The 15,615-nt window shown below is 53.7% G+C and overlaps 1 protein-coding gene across 8 annotated transcripts in view; it reads left to right on the forward strand.

Annotated features, from left to right (window-relative positions):
- Positions 1 to 15,615, forward strand: part of MYO9B (myosin IXB) — an 85,728-nt gene that overhangs the window by 962 nt on the left and 69,151 nt on the right. The window lies entirely within an intron of this gene.

The following is a 15,615-nucleotide window of genomic DNA, read 5'->3' on the forward strand; positions in this document are numbered from 1 at the left end:
CTCGGGGCCCGGAACTGGGTTTGAGAGGGGAGGGAGTGGGTGTGCACACACCCGCGTGTGCTAGGCTGTCACCACCTCCTCGGAGTTGCATCCTTGGACTTAAATGGGTAAAACGACATACAGGAAATCTGTCCCCCGGCGGCTGTGAGCTCAGCCGGGGAGAGGCAGGGCAGCCCGCAGCCACGGGGCAGTCAGCCGGCGTGCTCTCCCTTCTCTCTCAGGCGCCCAGTAGGCCGGGGTCTTTAAGGGAAAGCCACTCCTGCACCTCTTTGTCTGAGGTGGGAGCTGGTGGGGACATTTCTTGCAGTTGGAGGGTCCCAGCTCCTACCTTCCTGAGGTGTATTCTGGTCTTGGAGTCTCCAGACTCTTACGGCATCCAGGAGCAGTGGGAGGCCTCTTGGGCAGCTGAGCTGGGAAGTTGTTTCATCGTCTGATGGGCCCCGGCTCTGGCAAGGGCCTTGCACTGGGCGGTTTTAATCGGCATTAACTTCTCTTCTTTCCTAACCATGGGGATCCTTGTCCAGGATCTGCCAGAAGGGCTGGGGGGCTTGGGTTTATAGCTCATTCAGGAGATGAATCTTGATAGATTGAATGTAAAGAGGGCCACAGAAAGATAACTTCTCCCTTTACTTCCAGAATGTTCTAGCCCTTATAGAGGGTGGCTTTTGGCCTTGCTTGCCCAGGGCACGTGATCAGAACCCAAAGTTATGCCTCCTACAGACATTGAGTGTGGGCTTGCCCTGGCTAGGTGACCCCCCAATGAACAGGACTGGAATCTTCTGGTTGCATGGCTCTGGTGCTTGTCTCCCAGTAGCAGGAGTGCAGCCTGGCAGGCTCTTGTGTCTGAGGTCCCGACCTCGGTCAAGTCTCTTTGTCTGTTTCTTCACCTGTGAAATGAATGGGTTGGCTTCAGTCAGCATTTCTCAACTTTAGAACCCAATCCCTCTTGAAAATCTTAGCATCTCTGGCACACAGCCCCCTCATATTTTATACAATGAATCCCCACTGCAGTGATCCCACTAGTGTTCAGCTTTCCATTGTATAGTTTATATCCAAAAATGACCTTCTTTACTGTTCCTTTATCTTCCACACGGAAAATTCCACAAATTCCATGTTTGCTTTTGCACGTTATACCTGTTCCCAAAGCTTCAGCTGTACCTTTCTGGTCAGAAATCCCTGAGTGAGACTCTCCCTCAGTTCCAGGCCTCTGGCTCAGAGGAGAGGGTAGAGACTCGGCAATGTCCCCTTTCTGTTTGGCTATATGATCTATTTTCTGTCCCCAACAGAGGCTTGTTAATTTGCCACTTCCCTTACCTCATCTCCCCAAAATTGTGTCTTAAGTGGGCTCAGGAGTTCAGTTAAGCAAGGGCTGATCCTTCCAACACTGGGGCCGGGGCCCCAGTGACAGAGATGAGCCCTCATGCCCTGGAGGAGGGATGTTCCAGTGCTCTCCCTCCCCTGGGAATAATGAAATGCAGAGTGGGTGGTCAGTGCAGCAACGGAGGTGGTGCAGGAAGCTGTGGGACAGAATCAGGGATGACCAATGCAAGCTTCAGGGCTTGGGGGATTCTGGCAAGTTTCCTTGGATGAGGTGGCAAGATCCAAGCCAGGCCTCGAAGGACACAGAGGTGTTAAGTCCGGCCAGGAAGAGGGAACTGCATAAGCAGATCCCTGCACTGCTTTGCCTTTTACTGAGCATCCTTTGTGATGGACACTTTTACACCCATCTCTTTTATTCTGCCAACCGGCGGCAAGCAGTCCTGGTTCTTTTCTCAGTATGGAAACTGGGACTCAGGCAGCCAGCGACTCCAGAAATGCCTCCCTGGGCTTTCCAGAAACACGAAGGATCATTAGTAACCTCAAATTGGCAAAGGCCAAATTGCTAGAGCACACTTTCTCAACCGCAGCACCATTGACATTGGGGCTGGGTTATTTTTTGCTGTGGGGGCTGTCCCACCCATTACAGGAGATCAAGCAACATCCCTGGTCTCCACCCACTAGACGCCGATAGCATACACCCCCTGAGTCGTGACCACCAGAAATGTCTCCCTATGCAGCTGTGTGTCTCTTGGGGCACAAGATCCACCACTCTGTAGTGAAATCTGGTTACTGCCCGAGGCCTACCTCTGCCTCAGTGGGTCTCTGGTGTTTGGTCAGCTCCCAGGGGACTGCTGCCAAGGGCAGGCGTGGGGAAAAGCAGCCAGCAACTGAATTCTGCTGTCTGGTCAGTTCTTAATCTAGAGTCCTGGTAAAAAAAAAAAAAGGAGGCACCACTGGGAAAGGACTGAGGGGGAGTGAGGCAGCACATCCCAAAGAATGGGCAGCAGAGGAGGAACAACAGGCGAGCCAGGGCCGTCTTCGCTCACGGAGACAGCAGATGCCATTGTCTTTCTCTTTGTGTTACGACTGACCTGGATTTCTGCAGGAATCGTCCCTCGTCTCAGTACAAATTGTTGCTTTTCTTCCGAGATTAGAGGTATTAGGTTCTCTTCTCGAGAGCTACTTTGGAGGTGGCCCCAGATCAGTGTGGCTCCTGAAGCCACATTATCTTCTCCCATTCGCCCTCGTGGCCCCAGACGCTGGCCACTCCTCGAGGACAGATTGTCTCACTTTTGCTCTTCGTGCGTCCTCCTCTGCTTGTTCCCCAACCAAGACATTGCTGCTCTGACTCCGTGGGAGGAAACAGCACATTCTGGGGCTGCCCGACCCCTTCTGGACATTGCCCTCCCCCACCAGTCCCCATCCACCAGGCCTTTGTGTGCCCAGAGTCCCCAACCAACTGTGCCAGGCAGCCCCTGCTCTGCCTCCCCGCAGAGCAAGACAGGCCCTTCTCTCTGCCCTCGTCTGGGACGGACAGAGCCGAAGAACAAAGGGCTCTGTTTGAGCACCACCGGGTCCCCAAAGGGCCCTGTCACTTCACCTTTTTTCACTTTGGCCCAGAGAGGGCTTCGGAAATTAGGCATGTCTCAGAAGTACAGCTGATGAGTTTGGGTTCTACTCATTTCCTCATCGAGACTTTCTGAGCCCATGCCCTATGATAAATAAAGTAGTGATTCAAAGGTTTGGCCTGTGGGTTAGTCGGAGCAATGAATAAGCTGTCGGGGTCTGACTCACTCGTTTATAACCCAGCTCTGCCCTGCTCCACGGGGTTGTGTGTGTAAGAGGGGACCCAGCCACGGGCATTTCATTACTGTCACTTCTGTGAGTGTATGAGTCTGCCAGGGCCCCTGGGACAAAGAAGCACAGACCCATCAGCTTAAGCATCAGAAATTTATTGTCTCGTGGATCCAGAGGCCAGAAGTCCAAGATCAAGATGGTGGCAGGGTTGGTCTCTTCTGAGGGGGTCATCTGTCCCAAGGCCTCTCTCCTTGGCGTGTAGTCGGCCGTCTTCTCCCTGTGTCTCCAGGTCGTCATCCTTCTGTGCGTATCTGTGTCCACATCCCCTCTTGTCAGAACACTAGTCCTGTTGGATCAGGCCCACCCTAATAACTTCGTTTTAACTGAATCACCTCTTTAAAGACCTTGTCTCTAAGTATAGTCACATTCTGGGCTGCCGGGGGGGTGGGGTAGGACTTCAACATAATGAATGTGGGAGTGGGGTGGGACCCACTTCAGCCCCTAACACCGGGTTATGGACAGATTTCGTTTCTATTTAGTGAAGAAGTTTTGGATAAATAGTTGCACCAATAGAGTTCATTTTGTTTAGTCTTACTCGTTTAAATAAACATCTTAAGGGAGGTGGGCAAGTTGGTCACATCAACTTTGGAAGCGTCCTGTTAGGAATCTTCCAGATCTCGCACATGTCCTTACACTTGGGGTGACTACAGAAAGGCAAGGACCCAGCTCGGGGGGGGAGCAGATCTCGTGGAACTTCACAAGGGGTGTATTTAGAGCCAGGCCTGGGAGACTGTGTGTGCCTGCCTGGGGGCTGGCTAAGGTTTATAATTAGGCGTATGGAGGTCTCTGTCCTCAGTGTTGCCATGGTCACGGGAGGGGGATCTAAAAGCGACTCTGTTAATGAATCAAAATGACTTTGGGACCAGCTGCTGCCATAGGTGATTGGACAAAAGTTTCTGGAAGATCTGAAAATCATTCAGCAAAAAGTGTTAACGAGGCAGGTGCAGAGCTGGGTTTCAGGGATACCGAGAGAACAGAACAGCCCTCGCCTCTTTGCCCGGAGTGCAGATGTCAGGAGTCGTGCCCATGGAGAGGCGCCCAGCACCAGGCAAACTTGTGACTCGCAGGGCTTGTTGGGGGAGGAAGAGGAACACATGAGAGCTCCCCCAGTGAGCCCCGGCCAAGGTCATCTCCCTTAGAGGCTGCTGCCTCCATAGCCTCGCAAATGAAGTCAGAGCAGTGCATCTGTGCCAGGCCCGCTGGGGCTTTGCCCCAAATCTACGGGCTCATCTCTCTGAGCATCTCCATCCCGTCCTATGATGGGTGGAACAGAGGGAGCTGAGGGGCAGTATTTGAGATGTTGCTTCTCAGATCTCTGGAATGCCCCTGGGTCTTTCATTTCCTGGCAAGAAGGGCCTCTGGTCACTGCTTCCAGAGATCACCAGGGTCCTCGGCTGTCACGTGGAGATGCTGTTTATCAGACAGTAATGGGAGAACAGGGGGCGCAAAGAAAGTGCCAGAGCCAAGCCTGGCTCAGAGACCCTCAAAAAGCCAGTCCTACCCCTCAGCAGTCCCATAGGAGTCTGCCTGCTGGCTTTGAAGGGAGCAGAGATGAAGATGGGGAAGCTGAGGGTGGGCTGTTGGGTAGAGAAAAGAGCCTGAACTGGGGCAGGTGTCTCTAGGTCTCAGCAGCTGGGGCAGTCCCGCCACCAGGCCGGCCCACTCTCTCACTCCCTCATTCTAAATATCGTGCAGTCAGGTGAACTTGGGCTTGGAATCTTGCTGATGTCTCCTGTGCCTGGGAAGCCCTTGAATTGTGTGACCATTGCTTTCCTTATTTATTTAAGTCACAGTTTCTCAGCGTGGGCATTGGTGACACCTGGGCCTGGGTCATCGTGGTGGAGATTGTCCTATGTGCTGCAGTGTTTTGATCGGGCATCCCCGGTCTCCACCCACTAGATGCCAGTAGCGGCCCTCCCGCCCCCGACTTGTGATAAGCGAAAATGTCTCCGGATATCACTAAGTGTTCCCTTAGAGAAAAGTCAACACCAGATTGACTGGTTTAGGGGTTCTGTGGGACCTAAAAGACTTTGTGTTCTATAATTCTGTTATTTATTTGAGGTCCTAGGATGCCGCACATACGTAAAGGCACCAAGGAAAGAGGGAGAGAGGGCATAACTCACAGATGCTGGGAGGGATCACCCTGGTTTGTACTATTTAACTCATCAGGATTTTTTTTTTTTAAAGATTTTATTTAGGGGCGCCTGGGTGGCGCAGTTGTTAAGCGTCTGCCTTCGGCTCAGGGCGTGACCCCGGCGTTGTGGGATCGAGTCCCACATCGGGCTCCTCCGCTGGGAGCCTGCTTCTTCCTCTCCCACTCCCCCCTGCTTGTGTTCCCTCTCTCGCTGGCTGTCTCTATCTCTGTCAAATAAATAAATAAACAGTCAGCGAGAGAGGGAACACAAGCAGGGGGGAGTGGGAGAGGAAGAAGCAGGCTCCCAGCGGAGGAGCCCGATGTGGGACTCGATCCCACAACGCCGGGGTCACGCCCTGAGCCGAAGGCAGACGCTTAACAACTGCGCCACCCAGGCGCCCCTAACTCATCAGGATTTTTATTCTGATGTGTACGTAAGCTAGGGACCTAAATCAATTTTTTCCCTAAATAATTAACACAGTATTTCTCGATCTCAGCGCTGGTGACATCTAGGGCCGGATCATTCTCTGTGGTGGGGACTGTTCTCTAGGATAGGATATTGAGCAGCGTCCCTGGTCTCTATCCATTCCCCTACCCCCTTCCCCCCAGTATAGCTCCCCTTCCCCTAGTCGGAACAATCAGAACCGTCTCCAGTCATTGCCAGATGTCCCTGGGGCCACAGTCAGCCTGGGAGAGAAAGCCGGTATGAAAGAATGCTAAGCTCTAGGGCAAGAAGAGCCGGCTGAGACACCATGTGTCAAGCCTGTGGCTGGCCCGCAGGGACACTGTTACCCCTGTCTCTGTGATGATGTGCGGATAGGCTGCGAGGGGAACTAGTCGGTGGCTGTCAACAAAGATGTTGACAAGGCAAAACCCTGGGCTGTGGGCTGCCTGGGAGATCTCACTGGGTCCAAAAGTGGAACCAGATTATGGCAGAAACCAGGCCAGAGGGTAGGCTACTTCATGGCCAGGAGGAGCCCTTGCCCAGGTGAAGGCCATGAGGCCCAGGGTCACAGGTGAAGGAGAGGAGGCGACTCTGGGGGACAGGGTCGGGCCGGTGACACAGGCAGTTCCTCGGGAACGGAAATTGAGGATGGGTTTGAGGGTCTTGTTGGCAGGACAAAGTGATAACTAAAGGGTCCAGGGTCTCTTTCTGAGAGGGGAATATTGTGAAGTGGGTGTGGTGGTGACAGCCGGTGTCTCTGAACACAGCTCAGACTGCAGCCCTGTGCCCTGTGGATGCGTGAGCTGTGTGGTATGTGGATTCGACCTCGGTAAGTTGTATTAAAAGGAAGGAAGAGTCTTATCAGACCCAAACGCCATTTTGAAGTTAAAACCAGGGGGCCAGGGGGCCACCGGGAGGGGTGAGGCGAAGGGGATGTTGTTGAAACCAGAACCAAGAGGGGGCTCTGGTGGGAGGCGACGTGGATTTTGAGGTGATAACCACTCATCTGCAGAGAGCTCAGGAGCGGCCAAGTGAGCAGTTGCTTTGCTCCAGGTTCCGGGCATGAGGCAGCCAGTGAGGCAGGACTTGCTCCCCCAGCGAGGTGTCCCGGGGACTTGTCCTCCAAGTGGGGGGGTTTCCCTGGACCCGAGTGGCTGACCCATGCTGGGCACTTTGGCCAAGGAGTGGCCCCCCTTGCGATCAGTGTGGTATAGAAGCCTTGGAGCCCAGCCTGAGGTCTGTGAAGATCCAGACTGCCTTTAAAAGCAGAGTGGGGCTCCGTGCACCCTTCCCCATGTTTTCCAGGGGCCGCTCAGCCAAGGTCTCAAGCAGAGCTTTTGTGTGTTGTCACTGTGGCTGCCCATAGGAGGTTCTCAAGGTGGCTTTCCACCTGGGCATGACAACAGGTGGATTGTGTGATTTGGAGAGGGGTCCCCCAAAGGGGTCTCTTCTGTCCATCTAGACCTTCTTCCCTGGGGGACTTCTGAGTCTCCATTTAAGGTCACTAGGGAAGGACGTGAAGTGTGGGTCCCCATTAAGACCTTGCAAGCCTGCCTTCCTCCTGTAACCAGAGCCATCCTGTGTCCCTCTGGCCTGACCACCATCAGTCTTCTCCCTCCCTGTCCCAGACCCCTGCTGGAGCCGTGGACCAACAGCCCCCCATGGTCCACCTGCCTCACACAGCCTGGTTGGCCCCTTCCAGATGTCAGTCTTGTCCCAGTTCTCACTGCCTCCAACCAGCCATGCTCCCCATCCGACTTGCCTGAAAATTAAAACTCCATCCCACGTTCACAAGGCCCTGCGGGATCTGACCTTCCTGACCTCGGCCCCTCCCCCTCCAGCCTCAGCCCTGCTGGCCACACTGGTCCCCTTGTTCTGAGGCCAGCTCCAGCTGCCCCTGCCCTTGGCGTTCGCCGCCCTCGCCTTGGCTGCCCAAGAGCTCAGTCCGTCTGCCTTCTCACTGCACCAGCCTCAGCGACTGTCCTCTCTGAGCACTTCCCTGCCTCCTGGTTCGTCCAGAATGACCACCCTACCCCGGTCAGTTTCTGTCTCCATGGCGGCACTGCCGACGTCGGGGGGCCGGGTCATTTTCTGTGGTGGGGGCCATCCTGTCCACTGTAGGGTGTAGCATCCCTGGCCTCCTCCCTCCAGTAGCACCTCCCCACGCCCCCAGCAGTGACAGCCAGGTGACAGGTGTCCATTGGGGCAGCGCAGATTTGCCCTCAGGTGATAACCACGGGTCGAATACTACACCAGATTTTTTCCTTTCCCCCAGTGCTCTCGCCATTGGAAATGCCCCTCCGCTCCTGGGTTGGTTTGTCGTCAAGTTCCCTAAAGGCCAGGCCCCTTTGGCCTCCTTCACTTCCACATAGCCACATCCCCAGGCCGAGCACGGGGCGGGCGCTGGAGAAACATTTGTTGACCAGAGAGACATTGAAAGAAGACAGCCTGTTCTGTTTCAGAGGGGGCCAGGGAGGTAGTCACAGACCCCAGGGAGAAAGATCAGCCTCTCTGCCTCCAAGGGCAGCTGACTGAACGGAACATGCTGCCCCTGGTACATGCCTGAGGGAGGGGCTGTCTCCGGGGCCCAGACCGGTTGGGCCAGCCTGGAAGGTTTGGAGGGGAGGACTTAGGGAAGAAAGGGAAGTCATGCGGGGGTGTTTGGGATGGGCTTCTCGGGGATATGCATATAAAGCAGAAGAAAGGCAGCGGTCCTTCTTGATGAAGGCCTTGCTCAGAGCATCTGGTATCTTCTGCTCTGGACACTTGGATTCATGTCCTAGGGCTGATGGAAATGGGTACCACAAACTTAGCGGCTTAAACAATAGAAAGGTATTCTCTCAAAGTTCTGGAGGCCAGAAGTCCAGAATTGAAGCATCAGTGGACCTGCTCTCTCCAAAGGATCCAGAGGTGGGGGGATCCTTCCTTGCCTCTTCCAGCTTCTGGGGGCTCCAGGCGTTCCTCGGCTTGTGGCCACACCACCCCAGTGTAGACCTTCAGTTGCTCTGAGCTGAGCTCAGAGTTGCAGCTCTGAGCTGCACGCCTAAGAAATAAGCTAGTTTGTGGCTGTTCTTCAGTGTATCCATCTTTACGATCGTTTTACATGATCGTTTCTTCTTAAAAAGTCTCCCCAGGCTGAAGGAAGTGTGCATTGGAAAGTAGAAACGCGCAGAATTTTAAGTGGTGCTTCCTACATGATTCTGCTATAATGCTGGCCTTCTCCTTTTAGCTTGAGAATGATTTCATCTGATAAACATGCGGCTTCAAATTATGGCCTTATATAAACGAAGCAGCTACACTACACTTTCTGGAGGCCCCCTGTCCACCTTATTTTCCAGTGAATTCCGAATTATTCGCCAGGCTGGTAGGCAGAACCTTACGTTTTTGAGCACAGGGCCCTGGCCAGGCCTCGAGAGCGCCTCTTTCACGTTTGCCCACTCACCCCCAGGGCCTAATTTTTGGTTGTGTCGTTCCCCGCCCCCCCCCTCCGCCCCCGCCGGCTTTGCCTGCCCCTCCCTTCTCGAAGACCAAATAAGAGAAAGGCCCTGAATTTTCAAAGGGCAGAAAGTATACAAGCGTGGTGTTTGCAAAACCTTTTAATTTTCCAGCGTTTAGGTTTTTCAGTAGGAATTTCTCTGACTGTGGCAAAATGCACATAACCCCAGAATTAGCATTAGTAACATCGAGTGCATTCACCGTGCTATGCAACCCCCGTCTATCTAGTTGTGGAACAGTTCCCTCCCCCCAAAAGGAAACGCTGCCCCCCCCCCCCGTGAGCAGGCACTCCCCTCCCCCAGCCACCCCTAATCTGCTTTCTGTCTCTATGGATTTGCCTGTTCTGGACGTCTCATAAATGGAGTCCTACACTAGGTGGCCTTCTGCGTCCGGCTTCTGACTCTCAGCACGATGTTTTCAAGGTCCACCCACATCGTAGCGTGTGTCAGAGCTTCGTTCCTTTTTATGGCCAAGTAATATTCCACTGTATGAATAGATGACATTTTATTTATCCACGCATCCCTCTGATGGGCATTTTGTTTCTGCCTCTTGGCTCTTTCCGTGGGCAGCTTTATAGTCTGCCAGCTGGGCCTCCCATTCGGTGATGAGGGCACAGTTCACCCATGCAGTTCTGGGTAGACAGGTCCCATCAGTCTGGAGATGGGTTTTGCTTCCCCTTCACACACTGCGAGTGCTTCGGCGAGCATCACTTGAGGATGGGACGGCCTTACGGTTCAGAGTAAGGATGAAGGCGCGGGTTTTCAGCACTGACTGCCCCCAGCACAGCGACAGCCTGTGGTCGCCACTTGGCCGAGCTGTCGTCCCCCGCCCCTTCATCCAGGGAACTGCCGCCCCCAGTTCTTCAGCCCCGGACCTACTTCCTTTCATTCTGGGCACAGTCTGGGGATTCTCGGGGCACAGGTTTCACATCCACTTGTGACCAGGACCTTGAAGCCACAGCATGACTAACTTCCAGGTCTCAGGCTCTGTGAAGATTGAATGAGGAAGGTGGTGCTTGGAAGCCAGAGAAAACAGCCTAGCCCCCCCAAGAGAGATGTCATTGTTTGAGAATGGCCCCCGAAGCTGTGATAATCACAACAGCATGGCACCGCGCAGACATCCACAGCCCAGAAGCAGACCCGCTGGCGTAAAATCATGTAATATACTGTATTTAACAAACTGAGAAGACTCCCCAATCAGGGGAGAGGATCTCTTTTTTTTTTTTTTTTAAAGATTTTATTTATTTATTCGACAGAGATAGAGACAGCCAGCGAGAGAGGGAACACAAGCAGGGGGAGCGGGAGAGAAGGAAGCAGGCTCATAGCGGAAGAGCCTGATGTGGGGCTCGATCCCGTAACGCCAGAATCACGCCCTGAGCCGAAGGCAGATGCTTAACCGCTGTGCCACCCAGGCGCCCCCGGGGAGAGGATCTCTTTAAAGAGATCACCTGGGTCCCCGTTTCACCCTTCCACGCAATACTGGGTTGACTCATGTCTCCCCCAAATTCATGTCCACCTGGAACCTCAGAATGTGACCTTGATGGGAAGTAAGGTCTGTGCAGAAATGATAAGTGAAAGGTCCCAAGATGAACTCATTCTGAATCCAGTAACCAGTGTCTCTATAAGAGAAGACACAGAAACAAAAGACGCTGTGTGATGACGGATGAAGAGGTCAGAGTGATGCATTTACAAGCCAAAGAACGCCAGGGGTTGCCAGCAGCTGCCAGGAGCTGGGGGAAGCATGGGATGGATTCTCCCTCAGAGCCTCCGGAAGGAGGCAGCCCTGCCTGCCAATACCTTGATTTTTGGACTCATCCAGAAATGGGAGACAAGAAATGTCTGTTGTTTTAAGCCCCCTGGTTTGTAGTACTTTGGGACAGCGGCCCCCTAGGAAACTCCTAACACCACCAACATAATTTCCAGATGGATGAGAGCCTAACTGTAAAGAATAAATCCGGGGAAGGAGAGGGATGCAAACCAAAAATATTAGTTCTGTGTTCATCAGACCTGGAAGAGGAATGGCCAGCAGAAGAGAAATCCCCCATAGATCCGACTACCTGGAAAATCCAGTATTTATATCCAAAAATACCGTAAGTAAAAACAAATTGCCCTTGAGCCTGACAAACCGTTAATACCCTTGCTATACAAAGAGCTGTTTCAGAACAATAAGCAGGAAAAAAATGGGCAAAGGACACGAACAACTTAACAGAAACAGAAAAATAGTGGCTCACGACACACAATTTTTTAATTTTTATTTTTTTAAAGATTTTATTTATTTATTTGACAGAGAACACAAGCAGGGGCAGCAGCAGACAGAGGGAGAAGCAGGCTCCCCGCTGAGCAGGGAGCCCAATGTGGGACTCGATCCCAGGGCCCTGGGATCATGACCTGAGCCAAAGGCAGACGCTTAACCCTCTGAGCCACCCAGGCGCCCACAACACACAATTTTTTTAAAAGCCCCATCTGACAGTTGAAGGAATGTAAATGACAAGATGCTCTTTTGTGCCCACTGAGGGCTGTGGGTTGAGAAAAATATTAACACTTGGTGCCAGCGAGGAAGCTGGGAGGCAGACCCTCTCCTACCACTCCAGGCGGACCTCTCCCTTGGGTGGGTCTCTCAGGAAGTCACTTTGGCAGAATGGACTGGGGGGGGGGGTTGCTTCTCAGTGAGGATGCAGAAGAAATCAGATCAGCCCAGTCTTGTTGGGAAAATGATGCTACCCATGGAATGAGGAAACTTGGTCTGTGCTTCTGCTGTCGGCAACACAGCGTACCCTAAGATTTTGCATTGAGAGCAGAGTTGTCCTGGAGCTGATAGAGGGGCTCAGAGGGCATTCTGACCTGAGGGGACAAGAACAGCACCCAGGGGAGGCAGCAGGGTGGGGCAGGTCCCCATCTGAGGTGCAGATGAGGGAAAGGGAGGGTAAGGTGCCTGGGAGTCGGCCCTCTAGGCCTATGGTGAAGGCCTGGTGGTTATCTCTCAGGGATACAGCCCAGTCCAGGAGAACTAGGCTTTTTACTGTGGGTCAGGGGCTCGAGAAGCCTGCAGGGTCTGGTCTTTGAGCCTAGGCCTGGTTGGGTCGGGAGGGCCTGGAGCATTTCCAGTGAGTCAGTGTAGAGACCATGCTTAATCGGGCCCGATGGCCAGGGCCTCCCCTGCAGCAGCCCAGAGAATGGAGGCAGGAGCTTCTGCCCAGCGGCCCTCCTGCTTGGCTGGTGAGAAGAGAGGCCAGCTCTGGGGACACGGTGACAGCAGTCAGGATGTGGTTAGGGAGGATGTGGCAGGGGGAGCAGGGAACAAGCCTTCTGGGTGTTTAGGGCTGGGAGAGGTGGCCCGTGGTGGGCTGGAGGTGGAGCGTGGCCCCTGGGAGTGTGCAGCAGAGTGGATAGGCCCCGAGGGCAGAGTGAGCCAGGGGAGGGCCCAGCACGGAGCAGATCCAAGTGCTGCCTCCGTCCCCAGGGCTGCAGAGCAAGTGAGCAGAACCAGGAGAGGCCAGTGGCCAGCAGATGTGACTGGTGGGTGCATGGTGGCCTCTCTGGGGAGAGGCACAGTGGTTTTGATGGTGGGAAGGGGATGTGGGATTGAGGGACAGGTGGGAGTGGGAAGGGCTGGCTCCAAGTCACGTGGAAGGGAGGAGGGAACCAGGCTTTCTTTACCTTAGGTGGGAAAAGGGCTTATTAGTGTCTTTGGTTTTGAGGCACATGAACTGTTTCAAGGGGAGAATCCTCCTTCAGATGAACCGTTCAGGAAGGGGGGAAAGGAGAGTGTGAGCTTCCTGGGGAGAAGGGCTCCTACAGGGGAACCCAGATGCTGTCTGTCCTGCCCGACCCTACTCTTTGGTTAGCCCCCCTCCTTGCAGCCCTGGTAGTCAGCAGCCACCCTGAGCAAGTCTTATCTCCTTCCTCCTGGCCTGGGGGGGGTGGGGCATGCATCAGCCGGTCCTGTGACTGCCCACATGGCCCCCAGTCTCTAAGCACGGGGTTGTCTTCTGCTCCCCACACCAAGGGGCCCAGAGCTTGGACATCCTCTGTGGGGCTCCGAGAGGATCTGATGATTGACTGACCCTGGAGGACGGCCGGGGGAGGGGGTGGTGTGGCACAGAATCTAGCTGGCCACGTCCAGCTTGACCAGGCCCTCGCCGGGGCAGGTGGGGGAGGTCTCTGGAGCAGGAACAAGATCGCATCAGTGGGCTCTGATGGCTTCTCACTCAGGTCAGGCAGTGTCTGCTGAGAGGAGAAAGCGGGCGCATCTGCGCGACCCTTCCACCACCCGCGTGGCTGCCCTTGGACGTGAGATAGCCCAGAGCCCTGAGTCTGGGCTGGATCTCAGCTCCAGAAGTTGTGGTGTCTATCAGCCGTGTCTACAAGCGCAAGTCACAGAAGGGGCCTGCTCTGCCTGAAGCCCGGGCTCTGCGCACGTGTGTGTGTGTGTGTGTGTGCACGTGCGCGTGCCTGTCCACATGAAAGTGCTGTGCATGCACGCCTGTCCCTGCGTGTGCATGCATGCATGTGGGTGTGTTCACGTGAAACTGCATGCACATGTGTCCCTGCCTGTGTGCTTTAGTGTGTGGACGCACGAGTGTGGGTATATTCATGCAGAAGGGTGTACATGTCCATATGTGTCTGTGTCTGCACATGTCATGTGCTCATGAGCATGTGCGTGCCCTCGCGTGGCCCTGGTGAAGGTGCATATCTACAATTTCGGGCTCCTGCATTTCTCACCTGCCTTGGAAGCAGCATAAACTGCCCACCTTCCACAGCCGCACGGTGCTGCCCACAAGGCTTCCATGATCAGCTCTAGTTACGTCGGGGGCCAGCCAGGCGGGCAGCACCACCTGGCACCTCTGGACACCTGACTTGGGTTCCCAGCAGTCTGCCCACTGCGGCATCCAAGGAACTCATTGACGGGGCTCAGGGGTTGGACATTTTGAAAAGAGGGCAAGAAGTGGGCTTTTTTTGTTTGTTTTTGTTTTAAGATTTTATTTATTTATTTGACAGGGAGAGAGACAGCCAGCGAGAGAGGGAACACAAGCACGGGGAGTGGGAGAGGAAGAAGCAGGCTTCCAGCAGAGCAGGGAGCCCGATGCAGGGCTTGATCCCAGGACTCTGGGATCACGCCCTGAGCCGAAGGCAGACGCTTAACAACTGAGCCACCCAGGTGCCCCGAGAGCAAGAAGTTTTTAAAAGAGGCTCACCTAGGGGACTGGGTTCTTTTATAATCCATGTAATTTTTAAAAGAGCTTTCTTGGGCACCTGGGTGGCTCATTGGGTAAGCATCTGCCTTCGGCTCAGGTCATGATCCCACAGTCGTGGGATCAAGTCCCACATTGGGATCCCTGCTCAGCAGGGAGTCTGCTTCTCCCTCTCCCTCTGCCTGTCATTCCCACTCCTTGTGCTCTCTGTCAAGTAAATAAAATCTTAAAAAAAAAAAAAAAGAGCTTTCTTAACTGTAATTGATACACTATAAACGAATTGCACTTCTTTAAATTGCGATTTGGCGAGTCGTGACGCATGCAAACCCTCATGAGCCCTCCGCCACGACTGAGATCGTGAAGACATTCATCACCCGACAAGTCTCCCGGGGCTCCTTGGTCATCCCAGCCTGCCCCTCCCTCAAGCAGCCGCTGATCGACTTTCTGTCTGTATACTCTGCATTTTCTAGAATTCTCCACACATGGAATCATACAGTGTATACTCTTCTTAAAACTTTATTGAGGTTGAGGCCGCCTGGCTGGCTCAGTCTGGAAGTGCATACAACTCTTGATCTCGGGGTCGTGAGTTAGAGTCCCACGTTGGGCGTAGAAATTACTTAAAAATAAATAAACTTGAAAAAAATTTCACTGAGGCTAAATTCACACAGCATAAAATTCACCATTTTATTTTATTTTTTTTTTTAAGATTTTATTTATTTATTCGACAGAGATAGAGACAGCCAGCGAGAGAGGGAACACAAACGGGGAGTGGGAGAGGAAGAAGCAGGCTCCCAGCGGAGGAGCCTGATGTGGGTCTCGATCCCATAACGCCGGGATCACGCCCTGAGCCGAAGGCAGACGCTTAACCGCTGTGCCACCCAGGCGCCCCTAAAATTCACCATTTTAAAGTGTTCGATTCAGTAGTGTTTTGTACTTTGTCCATATAGTGCAGGTTTCACCTCTGTCTAGCTGCAGAACAATTTTATCCCCTACGAGGAACCCCGTCCCCATTAGCAGTCACTTCCTGTTCCCTCCACCTCCCTCCCCCAGCCCCTGGCAACCACCAATCTGTTTTCTGTGTCTATGGATTTGCCTGTTCTGGACGTTTCATTTAAATGGGATCCTACACTGTGTGGCCTTTTGTGTCTGGCTGCTTTCATCCAACGCGATGTT

This window comes from Ursus arctos, unplaced genomic scaffold, assembly GCF_023065955.2.
Source record: "Ursus arctos isolate Adak ecotype North America unplaced genomic scaffold, UrsArc2.0 scaffold_14, whole genome shotgun sequence".
NCBI classification, from domain to species: Eukaryota; Metazoa; Chordata; class Mammalia; order Carnivora; family Ursidae; genus Ursus; species Ursus arctos.